The sequence below is a fragment of the Muntiacus reevesi genome, chromosome 13, assembly GCF_963930625.1.
Source record: "Muntiacus reevesi chromosome 13, mMunRee1.1, whole genome shotgun sequence".
NCBI classification, from domain to species: Eukaryota; Metazoa; Chordata; class Mammalia; order Artiodactyla; family Cervidae; genus Muntiacus; species Muntiacus reevesi.
The window spans coordinates 28441517-28454082 of NC_089261.1; the positions used below are offsets into that span (position 1 = coordinate 28441517).

General features: G+C 59.0%; 1 protein-coding gene across 23 annotated transcripts in view; it reads left to right on the forward strand.

The window, feature by feature from the left end:
• Positions 1 to 12566, forward strand: part of FBRSL1 (fibrosin like 1) — a 412476-nt gene that overhangs the window by 35894 nt on the left and 364016 nt on the right. The gene's annotated exons all lie outside the window — the stretch shown is intronic.

The following is a 12566-nucleotide window of genomic DNA, read 5'->3' on the forward strand; positions in this document are numbered from 1 at the left end:
CCATCCCCCTCCCCACGACTTTATTTCATTTCCCCTTAAGTATCAGGAGGCCCGTTAATGACACCATAAAACCCAGAGCTCCATAAAAGCCGTTTCTGCAGATTTATGGCCGTTTCAGCTCATTGGAGGGCAGGGGCCTGGGCTCCGCCTGCCTCATCCCACAGCGCCTGATTAACTGCGAGTTCCAGAGTTCCAGGGTCTGACAGGCAGGCTCTCTAAATCACAGCGGCTTTTTATAGGCTGTGTAATTAACCCATTAATTCCCCGGGTGGCAGGGACAGCCATGGGTCCCTGGCCCTCCCCTCCCGCAGCTCCTCGACCCCCAGGGTCTGCCAGCCCAGGCAACTCTGCCTTCTGCCTCAAATCCAGAGCCAGGCTGTAGCATCTTTGAGCCTTGACCGGGGGCGCTGTACGCTTCTGGGCAGTGGCCCCAGGTGGCTCCCAAGGTGTGCTTTCCTGGGAAGGCCTCCGCCCTTCTCGGGCAGCCCCTGTGCTCTCATCTGTTGTCGCGGTCATGGTAGGCGGCCCCAGGCTGCCTCTTCCTCCCATGGGGCTGGGTGGTCCTGATGTGCCAGCCGCTCCTGACTATGTTGACGGGGGTGGTTGGGCCAGGCCTGGACAGGACCTGTGCTTTGGGAGGCGCCATGTGGTCCAGGTTGGCACTAGGGCAAACTGGGGCAGTGATGGGGAATTTTGGGGGCAAGACTCAGAACACCCACTAGCCTGCACCTGTCCTGGAGGGTCTGGGAGTCCCGAGAGGCTGGGCCCAGAGACACCCCATGTGGAGCCTCCTGAGACGCCTGGGGCAGCTGGGGTCTCCCTGCCAGAGCCTCTGGGCAGCCCTTTGCTTCCAAACCACTGTGTGTCATTCGTGGTCTTCTCCGCAAAATGCTGCTTTGAATGTTTCCTGGAGAAGAAGTTGTAATTCACATGCCAGCTGCTTTCAGCTTAGCCCCCACTGCGGCTGCACGTGAGTGACAGACAGATGGTGGGGGCAGCAGCCCAGCCTGCTGCTCAGCCCTGGCGGTTCCCAAACCACGTCTGCAGACACACTGGTGTGTGTGTGCACCAGGCCCTGGTGTGAGCAGGTGTGCCCGCAGGTCCCCGGCATGTGCTGGGCAGCACTGCAGGGCTTGTATGGTCAACCCTGCTGGCCCTCTTGTCCATTTGGCTTGGTGGCAACCTCCCCTGGGGCTGGAGGAGTGGGCGGGGACCCAGAGGACCCTTGCCCGGCAGGGTGACCCTGCCAGGAGCCAAGAAATGAGGCTTGGAGGCCGGCTAGGACCCTGCTTTTAGATCCAGAGTTCACCATGGAGCTGTCAGGCACGAGGGTGAGACACTCAGGCTGAGGGCCCTGTTTGTGTAGGACTCTCAGTGCAAGGGAAGTGTGTGTTGTGTAACCTTGTATGTTCACATGTGTCTATCTCTCCTATGTGCCTACAAGGCGGTGTCTCTGTGTGGCCGTGGCGGGGCTGCACACCTGCACCCAGAAGCATTCCATGTTTCTCTGTGGCCATTTATGTGTGGGTCTGTGTTTTGTCCTCTTAACTGTCTGTCTGGAGGTACCCGTGTGTGTCTGTGGATGCAGCAGGTGGGGGTGTGTGTGCCACACTGCGTGTAAGTGTCCATCTGGGAGCCCGTGTCTGGACATGGCACCAATGTGTCTATATATATATGACTGGTTGTGCGGTGTGTGTGTGTGACCTGTGGCCATGTGGCATTGTGCGTAGGTGTGTACGTTTGCACACACCTTGCCATTTGTGTGCCAGCATTTAGGGCCTCAGGCTCAGGAGGGGTCACGCTTGTCCTTGCCTCTCCCCACAACATCCCCTTGCTAGGTGACACAGGGTATTTGTTGTCTGACCTGGATTAATTTGTCAAGATTTATCCCCAGCAAATCCCCAATTACTGCCCGTTCTCAACATCGTATGTCCCGAAAGCTCCCCAGCACGCCGCCAGAGGTTCGTTAGTGCCATAAAATTAGTTAGAAAGTAATTTTCTTAATTTGACTGCTTGCAACCAAGGACACAAGGATCCATCTCCTGCCGAAGCAGGGGACTTGGGAGTTTCCTTTATTAAAGAGAAATGAGGACCTAGACGCCTCACAGTAGGAGGCTGCCGTGCCCCCACCCTGAGTGTGTGGCCTGGGGATAGGGCCGAGGACACAGGTGATCCAGTGTCCGGGCAGGTGTCCTCAGGGTGGGTGTGGTCAGGGAGGGGGCAGAGAACCCCTTGCAGCCCCCACTGTCGGGAGGGGCCTCCGCTCAGGGCCACACTCCGAGGTCAGACCCACTACCCACTCCAGGCTCACCCAGGCTTTCCCCACCAACCCCTCCCATCCAGTCCATGCGCCAGGCCCCTCGTTGTCACCCTCTGAAGGAAGCCTGCCCGCCCCAGCCCGCGGCACGAGAACCCAGCCGGCTGCTGGCCTCCAGGTACCTCTCCCACTCTCACTAGCTGGATCTCAGCCCGAGCCTCCGTCCTCCCACCCTCCCTGGGCTAGGGTACAGCTCTCACCTCCAGGTCCCTCCTCCCCTCAACGGGCACTTATTGAGTATCACCGCCATTGGAAGGAACCAAACAGCCAGTGTCCCTGCCCCTGGGGAGGTGGTAAGTGCTGTGGAGATACTTGAGTAGCCTGGCGAGAAGACCTCCCAACCCCTCCCTGACACGGGGCTGGGGAGCAGCCACGCAAAGGCCCTGCGGTGGGAGGGGGCACCACCGTCGAGAACAGCAGGCAGGCGGGCTGGGAGGTGAGACTCTAACTCTGGGTTCCCAGCAGAGCTGTGGTGGGATCGGGAGAAGGGAGCGCCTGCCTGTACCCCGGCCAGGCAGCCTCCACACCAGGTGCAGAGGGCCGGGGGTGCTCACCAGAGTCAAGTGGGGCCCCACCTGCCAAATCGCCAGGGTAGCCCCCGCCCACACACATACATACGCAGGAGGCATAATTAGCTGATTGGCTTGATTGCCTTCAGGGGATTTCTGGAAATGAATTTTGGCTCGTTGGTTGGGCTGCTGACAGCTGATTTCTCAGAGAGCCTGCGAATCTCCCATTACCTCCCCCGCAGCGCCTCCCGTCCCCGTTCTCAGGCAGGCACACTCTGGGCTCTTGGCACAGGTGAGGGTCACCTTCCTCGGGGCCGTGAGGGCCGGATGCAGCCTCTAGCACGCCCCTGGCCCGTCCCTTCCCCTGGGAGCCTGGGCCGTTGGACAGAGTGGAAGCTAGCTGCTGGTGTGGCCCGGGCAAAGCTGACGTGAGGGCTGGCAGGGCCCAGGCTGCTGCCGTGCCAGACAAGCAGTTGCTGAGGAAGCCTGGGGGGGCGGGGGCTCATTTCGGAAACACCTAGACATCTGGGGGGTAGGGTCATGAAAGGCTCTTGATGTCTGGAGCTTGATGCCAGCTCATGGTTGGCGGCCTCTGTTCCCCCGACATGGGGCCTACCTCCATGAGCTGGTTGGGCTTCCTTACAGCATGGCGGCGGGTTACCAGGGTCCCGAGAGCCAGGAGGAAGCAGTAGCAGTGGTGTGGCCTAGCTTCCTGATGCTCTGTTATCACAGCCTCCCCGCCTCTTCATGGGGAGAGGCTGTGGACCCCTCCTCTCTGTAAGAGGTGTGTCAGCAACTCGTGAGAGGGGTACAGGTGCATGGCAGCCTGAGGAAGTACAGGTCACCACCCGGAGCCCCTACCCATCCTGACAGGGCCTGTCACACTCGGTGGGGCACAACAGCTTCTACTGGGGAAGACAAGCATGCACACCTGTGTGTAGCAGCTAACAGCAGCCCGCACACATCTGCCGAGTACCTGCGGTGGCCAGGCCCTGTCCAGTGTGGTGATGAACGAAGCCAGTCAGGCTCTCACCACAACAGCAGGGCCATGTGTCCCATGGGCTCTGAGTGCCTGTGTGTGACACGTGTGTGCGTGCACTGGAAATGGTAGCTGTGGCTCTTGGCTCTGCACTCAGGTTTCTCACCCCGCCACCCTCATCCACTGATACAAGGGGCACAGTCTTGCCTTCTGGGAACTGTGGGCCTGGAGCTCGGGAGGGCAGGCAGAGAGACTCCTGGGGATGGGGGTACCTGGGCAGCCACATGTGGGTCACTAGCCAGCTTTGCTCCGTGAGCCAGGGACAATTGTGGTTGAAGAGGAGGTACAGCACGTGGTGAGGAACTCGACCCTAGTGAGAGTCCAAGGGCAAGAAGGCTGGTGGACATGTGCCCAGGGAGCCCCTGAGCCACCTTGAGACCTGCCTGCCCCATGCCCACCTAGGAGCAGTTCAGCCCCCTTGACAGAGCCATCTGCTTGCTCTGGCCAGCGAGGGCCTCCCCTAACCCACCCCGCACACAGCCATGCAGCGCAGGCTCCGTCTTTACGAGGCAGGTTTATGACATCCATTACCCTGCTCCTTGGGCCACTTCCGAGCAGCCGTAATTTGTACAAAAGCAATAAAAGTCCGTCAGGCTCTCCCTGGAATCAGGAGCTGAATGCTCCTCTCGCCTCTGAGCACGGGACAGCCCTTCAGCTGCTGCTGGGAAGTGGCCGCTGCTCAGGGGTCACCAGGGACAGCAGGAGTGGGGTGAGCAGTGTCCTTACCTGTGGTGCATCCCCAGCCCGTGTCTGACCTGCCTCTTGTCAGGGGAGCCACCGTCCACCCACCCACCCACCCATCTGTCTATTCCTGTGGCAGCAGGAAGGGCATAGCTTTGGGGGCCTCTGTTCAGCTTCCTGTGGGCAGGCTCTGGGCAGTGGGGGGCTCTCCAAGCAACTGGACAGCAGGTTCTTCCTAAAGGGAGAATAAGATAAACAGACCTGCAAGATCAAAACAGTCAGTCCCAAAGGAAATCAACCCCGAATCTTCAGTGGGAAGGACTGATGCTCAAGCTGAAGCACTGATACTTTGGCCACCTGATGTGACAAGCCAACTCATTGGAAAAGACCCTAATGCTGGGAAAGACTTAGGGCAGGAGAAGGGGGCAACAGAGGATGAGATGGTTAGATAGCATCACCAACTCAGTGGACATGAATTTAAGCATGGGAGATAGTGGAAGACAGAGAAACCTAACATGCTGCAGTCCATGGTGTAGCAAAGAGTCAGACACGACTTAGTGACTGAAGAACAGAAGGTAAGCAGGTGACCTGCACAGTGCTGTAGACGGTGGTGGTGCAGGCAGAGGGGTGCTGGTGTGGAGGGATGGATGCTAGACTTAGTGAGGGTGCTGGTAAAGAGGGAGAAGAACTCAAGGACTCGGGATTTGGTGTGAGTGGTTCCAAGTGGTGCTGCAGTTGTCCAACAGCTCTGCCTGCCAGGGCCGTCGTGTCTGCATGCTCTGGGCCCCTCTGTGGCCATCTTCTGTAGGCATCTGGGTCCTTGGCACTTCCTCTGCTGTCCCACATAGAGGTCAGCCTGGCTAGGGCAGGACACCATCCCCCTCAAGGCTCTAGCATCTGAGCTCCTCCAGGGGCCAGGAAACTTCTCGTGGCTACCTTCTGTCCTACTGGACGCTGGTGTGGGAGAAGGAGGTGTCCTGTGCTCCCTGGGGGTCCCTGCCCCGCTGCTGTGTTCCACTTGCCCTCTCATGAGACAGCGCCCCAGCATGGGCTGGGGGGAGGCCGTCCAAGTGCCCACGCAGGTCATAGGTTGGGTTGACACAGACCTGGACAGCCACTTGCCCCTGGGAGCCCTGGGCACCCAGGCCCTTGGGCTCCAGGTGCTTGTCCCAGCAGGCCCACTTGGCCCTGTGGGTTAGTGAATCTTCTGACTCCTGACTCTGCTCTGTCAGGAACACCCCAGAGCCTCTGAAGATCTTGCGTGGCCCCCAGGTGTCACATGAGCAGGGGAGGAGCAGGGATGGCAGAGTCAGAGGCACTAGCTGGCCGCTGCCCACTGGGCAGCTGTACCACAGGTCCAAGGCTCTACAAAGTCCCAGGGGATGAGGGGCCCACCGGGCAGGGCTGAGCAGAGTCTCGGCTTGCATCAGGAGATGAGGGGAAGCCGCCAGGCTGGGTGCCACTCGGTGCCCCAGTCGTCTCATCTGTAAGAGGGAGGAGCCACGGTACCCAACCCACAGGACTGGGGAGAAGAAGCAAGCCTGCCAGGCTCCCGCTGTTACTCTCTGCACTGTGGGGCAGGACACTGTCACGCTCCACGTGTCTGTCCAGGGCATCACTGAGGCCTGCGGCCTCTGTTCCACTGGGGGCACAGCAGAACAAGTCCTGGGGTCCCTGCCCTGATGGGGAGTTGGTGGATGCGGTGGGTGCTTCTCAAGAGTGCTGGGCACTGCAGGATTTCTGGGGAAAACTGTGCCAGTGGTCAGGGGCAGCAGGGAAGTCAGGCCAAGGGCAAATGCGTGGTGGGGTGCAGGTGTGCCAGGGCCCTGAGAGGAGAAGGGGAGGGGCCTGCCAACCCACAGCTTCAGCAGGCTGGTCCCAACCACCCAAACCGTCTGACATTGGCACTCCTCTGTGCAAGCCACCCCATCGAAGCTTTGGAGAGCAGTCAACCGGGCAGACTGGAGCTGGGAGGCCCTCTGCTCAAGCTGGGGGCCTGAAGCTTCAGGCTGGGTTGACCATCAGTTGCTAAGTGGCCAATTGCACTGACTTAGTTACTTAGGACACCCACATTCACCGTAACAGTTTCTGAGGGCCAGGCGTCCAGGAGCACGTGGCTCTGGAATTCTCTAGAGAGCAGCCTGTTAGGGAGTAGGAGGCCGAGCTGTGGACAGCATGGTTACTCTACAGTGAACTCTGGGAGAACTTGTGGGGGCCATCACAGCCCCCTTAGCCATGCTGGGTCTTCTCCAGCTTCCTTCCCGACCCTCCAGTAGGAGACAGCTTCTGCTCCTGGACTCACCCCTCCCACCTCTCTCGGCTGCTGCCACCCTCCAGAGCAGCTGCCAGTGGGGCGAGTACATTCCTCTCCTGGCCCAACCTGGGGTGCAGGCAGACCCCAGCCCCTCAGATTAGCACAGAGCAGTTCAGGTCCCCTGGAGGCCCCAGCCTCTCTCACTCCTTCAGATAGCACGACCTGAAGAACTCCAGTCCAGTCAGGGCCTGTCCCAGGAGGCTGGACACAGACACTCTGGACAAGCCTGCGGGACCCCTCAAGGCTGCGGCCACATGTGTCAGGAACCATGGCTGGAGGGACAGTCATTTTGGGGAGCAAGTGGGTGATGAGCCTGGCCAGGCCGCTGGGAGCTGAAATTCAATTATGCAGAACAGGCGGGGCTGCTGGGACCCAGAAGGTTAGGGATTCATGTTAACACCGTTCTGGTTAAGACTTTTTGTGTTGATAAATAATTCATAAGGCAGTTAGCGCTTTGAGTCTGACAACAGGAGAATATATTAATACAGTCGACTCCAGAAAGGTCAGCGGCGGGCGGCAGGGCCGGGGGCCATCTTTTATTCATTCCTGACAGGGGCTTGTTCATTATTCCAGCCCAGCGAGGGCTGATGAGAAAGGGAGAGCTGGCTTGGTGTCACACACCGTCCACGGTGTGCAGGAAGGACTGGACCCAGGCCCTGGAAAGGCCCCTGAGGTGGGGCCCAGGGCCACGGGGTCTTCTGAGGGGCGCCATCTGTCCCCGTGCAGCTCGGGCAGGGCTGGGAGTGGTTGGAAAGTAGATCCTAAGGTGGCGACTATTGGCTGGCCCCAAGTCTTTGTGGCCCCCTCACTGTGGGCCACCTGCCACTCCAGGCCCCAAGGTCAGAGGATTGAAGAGATGCCCGCTCTCATGGGTGCTGTGGAGGGAGGGGCTGATGGGCAAGAGGAGAAGTGGGTGCACAAAGGGGATGACAGAGTAGGGGAGAGGATGTGGAGGTGGCCCCCTGAGGCTCAGGGTCCAGGGGTGCCATCTGAGGGGAGGCCCAAACCAGGGGCTCCCTGGGGGATGGGCATTCCTCAGGGAAACAGCATGCACCAGACCCTGCCCATCATGTGAGTGAGTGTGTGTCAGTGAGTGTGAGTCGGCGTGTGCGTGTACATGGCACTGTGAGTGCGTGTGCTTGTGTGCAGGTGTAATTACAATGTGGCCGGCCAGTTGCAGGAGCAGGTTGTGGCCCTTGAGGCCTGTGGAGATTTGGATACATGTTTGCCCTAGGAATGAGGGGGTTGTTGGCCACAGCACTGAGCAGTCATGGGAGAGAAGTTTATGGGGCAAAATGACTCATTCACGCTGTGAGTGCCAGGCCTGGTTTCCAGCGTGGATCCTCAGAGCAGAGGCCGTGGAGGGCTCCAGGCGCGTGTTCTTGGCAAAGTCACCCGCAGGACCATGCCCCGGTTCTCCTTGGTGTCTGTGGGAACTGCACCCAGAGAAAATGAAGCATAACTTTGTGTTTTTCATAGCAGTTATGGTCAAGGCTCCAGTGATAAAAAGCAGGTCTTCAGCTTCAGGAACTTTGTCTGATAAAACATTCTGGAATTGTGTGAGATCCAAGGCAGTGTTGTGGGGCTGGCCCCTACCACAGGCAGCAACCCCACTCTGTGTGACACCCAAAGCCCCCTCTGGGTTCCAACCCCTGGAGACCCCATGAGGGGAGGAGGAGAGTGGAACTGGTCAGTGGTCAGAGCAAGAATCATCCATGTATTCCTTCATTCATTCCCTGCCTCCGCTGTCCAGGGTCTGTATGTACCCACCTGAGCCATTGATGCATTCATTCCCTGCCCCCAGTATCTGGGGTCTGTGTGTAGCCACCTTAGTCGCTCATTCAGTCGCTGCCTCCCAACCTGCTCTGGACTGCAGGAATGAGCTCTTTGTTCTAAGGGAACTTGGGTTTTAGTAGAAGGAGGCTGATGTTAAATAAATTAGCAACTAGTTGAAGATTGGCTGCAGGGTGAGTTCCAGGCGCTGACTAGCGCCGTGTGGGGTGCTGCTCCACACACAGCTCAGGGAAGGCTGAGGAAGGCAGCCTGGCAGGGATGGAGGTGAGGCAGCCGGCGGGTCACAAACAGCCAGGCCTGAGAAAGCCCAGAGTTCTCTTCCAGGTTGGAGGGATTGGCTTCTTCTGTGTCGTCCTCCCCTCTCATCAGGCGCCAGCTACACTCAGACTCTGCCCTCTGAGGACAAGCCACACACTGGCCACTCAGCAGCCACGTTGTCCACAGCAACATCCTAGGCTCGGGGTCTGAGACACTTCCAGGCTTCCACCAAGCCTTGTACTGTCTCTGTGGGCTTCCCTCCGAGGCTGCTGTCAGCCACATCTGAACGTGCAAGAAGAGACCCTGGAGGCGGGAGCAGGGTCCCCAGCCTCTTGTCCCTCAGGCCCTATGAAACCCACTGCCCTGGTGGCCATCTCTTCTCAGCCAGGCTTGGCGGCCTCTGTGGCCCCAGAACTCTGCTACTGCCCTCCATGAGCTCCCCACCAGCCGAGGCACAGCTGGACGGATGGGTTAGTGGGGCTTGCTCTCCTGGCCCAGAGGGGCCATGGGGCAGGCAGTGTGAAAGGGGCACCTGCCCCGGGCAGATTCGGGCCCCTCTGTCCTTGCCGCCCCCACCTGTGGTGGATGGCATTTCCCCCGATGTGTCCCTGCTCGGTGGTCTCCCCACCTTCTCTGCTCACAGAGGAAGCTGCTCCCTGGCCTTTAGGATGCAGTAACTTAATTGCTCATTAATTGGGTAGTTAGTGCTTTGTTTTGCTTTGAAGCCTAAACAGTCGTAAAAAGTGAATTAGCTGAGTAAATAAGAATAGGGTTTTCAGGATCCACCATCCAGGTCTCCTGCCTAATTGATCAGGAGTTCCTGGGCTGAGGTGGCCAGAGGCAGGACTGGGACCTCCATCTAGTCTCAGCTGCCACGAGGGAGTTACTGGCATGGGACCCTGACCACATGGGCCAGGTTAAGAGCATGGCTTTAGGAGCCTGCTCACCCACCCTCCAGCTATGCCCTGGGAGGGCTTCCAGTCACCCTCAGTTTCCCCATCCGTAAGCAGATGGATCTGTGGTGGGGACTCGAGAAGTGTGGAGAAGCAACCCCAGTGAGCAAACACAGCATCAGTCCACACCCTGTGGTCTTCTAGGCTCCTGCCTTTCTCCTGTCAACCTCATAGCCCCAGGGCTCGCCTGTGGTTCTGGGGAGGGTGGATAGTGGCACAGGGCCTTTTGAGGCTTGGACCCAGCTCAGGCCCCTGCTCACTGGCCACGTGGCCGGAAGTAAATCCCTTTACCCTTTGAGCTTCTTCCTTCTCACCTCATGAAGTGGGCCTATGCCACAGCAGGCATGGGTGGCTGCAGTCTTCTCCAGCCATGTGCCCGACTCCCGCTGCTTTACCGCCCCACACTTCAGACCTGACCACCCAATGACCACAGCTGCCCCGGTCCACAGATGGGACTACGAAGGCCCCAGCACTGCCCTCCTGGCCACCCCCACCCCCGAGAACCCCCGGGGTCTCCTTCTGACAGAGCCAGGGAGCCTGGCTGAAACCATCAGCTGCGGTGCTCACTCCCAAGGTGGAGGTGGGCATACAGGATGAACAGCAGACTGGCAGTCCACTCGGGGTGGTAACCAGACAGCGCAGCCTCCTCCCAGGCTGCTGCCCGCCTGGGGTTCACGCTCCTCATCTGCTCCGTATTGCTGGAGCGCTTAACTGGAATGTGTTCTGCCTCCCCATGGAGCGTTTGCAACAAACATGAAGGTGACACCTCCGCCTTTATCAGCAGAGAAGGATGGATTTCCGCTCTTCTCTCCCAGTTCTTCCAAGGCGGCTCCAACAAGCAGGATGTTTAATAAGCTGGGGCCGATATATGGAGCCACAGGAGGCTGGGAACCATGAGGACAGATGTGTACTGCCCACATGGACACCACTCCTGGTGGTGGCACCATGTGGCCCCACGGCAGGTCTGACTCTTCAGGTGCCACGCATTCGCTGGGGCACCTGGCGAGACAACGTCAGGTAGAGCGCCCATTGGACTGGATGCCAGGTGCTCATGTCTGAGAAGCCTCAGAGTGCGACTCCCCATGTCTCAGCACACACACAAGAACACGCCCAGTGAGCACTACCTGCACCAAGGACCAGTGTCCCCTGAGCTTCCCCAGGTGCCCCGCAGCACACCTCCAGCCTTACGGCTGCGGCCCAGGGCAGGGGTCAACACCACTGCCCAGCGGCTCAGATCTTTTTCCCTTCATACCCAGGTGGGCTGGACAGAAGGTCCTGTCGCCTTCTACTCACACGCAGACCATGGATCCTGCCGACTTCCAGTTGGCAGCTGCTCAGGCCTTTGCAGGTGACAGTGCCCACAGCGAGCCAAGCCCAGGCTGGCGGGGGGGGCGGCCCCCTCCGCCCCCTGGCAGGTCTGCAGGCAGGGCCTCCAGGGCCTTTGCACAGCATAGGTCCTGCTGCTGGGACAGGGACCTGACCCATCTCCCCCTCCTCCCCAAGCGCCAGGCCACGCTGCCCCTCTGCCCTCTCTGACCCCTGGATGGAGGCTGAGTTAGGGGTGGTCTTAAACACCCTCCCCCCAGGGCAGATCCTCTGTCTCCATTGCACATGGAGGGACCCTAGTTGTCCCCACAGGTGACTCTGGGCCAGCCCTGGATTCTAGAATGTCTGCTGGGAGCACAGGCTCAACAGCGAGGTCTCCCTGCCCATGAATTTTTTATGCCTTTGTTTGAGGAGTGGGAGACCGGCAGCCTTCCTCAGCGCTGTTGTGACACGGTAATTAATGTTCACGCTGAGAGAACAAGGCCTGTCTCTGTGGCTGCTGAACGACCATGTCAGTTGGTGGGGGGTGATGAGCGGCGCTCACCCCATGCAGATAACTGCCCAGATTTCTGGAAGAGACTCGGTGATGGGGCTGAGCCCCGCTGACCTCCTGTGCAGGTGCCCTAGGGGAGCAAGCCTGGAGGAGGACTCAGGTGCCTCTAAGTGCTGGTCGGATAACATGCAGGAAGGGGCTGGGGCAGATCGTGGTGATGGCGAAGGTGACAAGGGTGATGATGGAGACAACAGCGACGGTGAAAGTGACCGTGGCGATGGTGACGCACTGATAAAGGTGATGAAGGTGAAGCTCATTCAGTGACAACGAAGGAGGTGATGGCTATGGCAGCAGCTCACAGTTTCAGAGCCCAGTCTGCCAGTCAGCTGCTGTTCTGAGCACTCCACTGCAGTGACTTGTTGAACCCCAAGCTCACCCCACTGTGGAACCCCTCAGCCCTGTCTCTACAGATGAGGAGACTGAGGCTCCAAGAAGTGAAATGAGTGGTCAACATCACCGTAAGTGGAGGAGTGAGGACAGAGCCCCGGGGTCAGGCTCCAGAAGCCTCTGTGTGGCCATGTTCCCAGCCTGTAACAAGGACCAGCACTCTGGCCCTCGGCGTCAGGAGAGGCAGGGTGGGGTAACAGTGGAGCCCCCAGGGAGGCCTGCTAGTGCTGGGCAGAGCTGTCATCTGGGCATGTGGCTCCCCATTCCCAGTAAGAGGCAGGATTTAGTGAGGAATCTCCAGATTTTTAAATGTTGGCAGCGATTCTTTTTTAACCATTAGGACAGTGGAAACCTCATTTAGCTTTTGGCTTCTTAAGCTTTGTCTCAAGGCCTGTCCACCCGTGGATGGGGATCAGGGATTGCCATCAGTTAAGC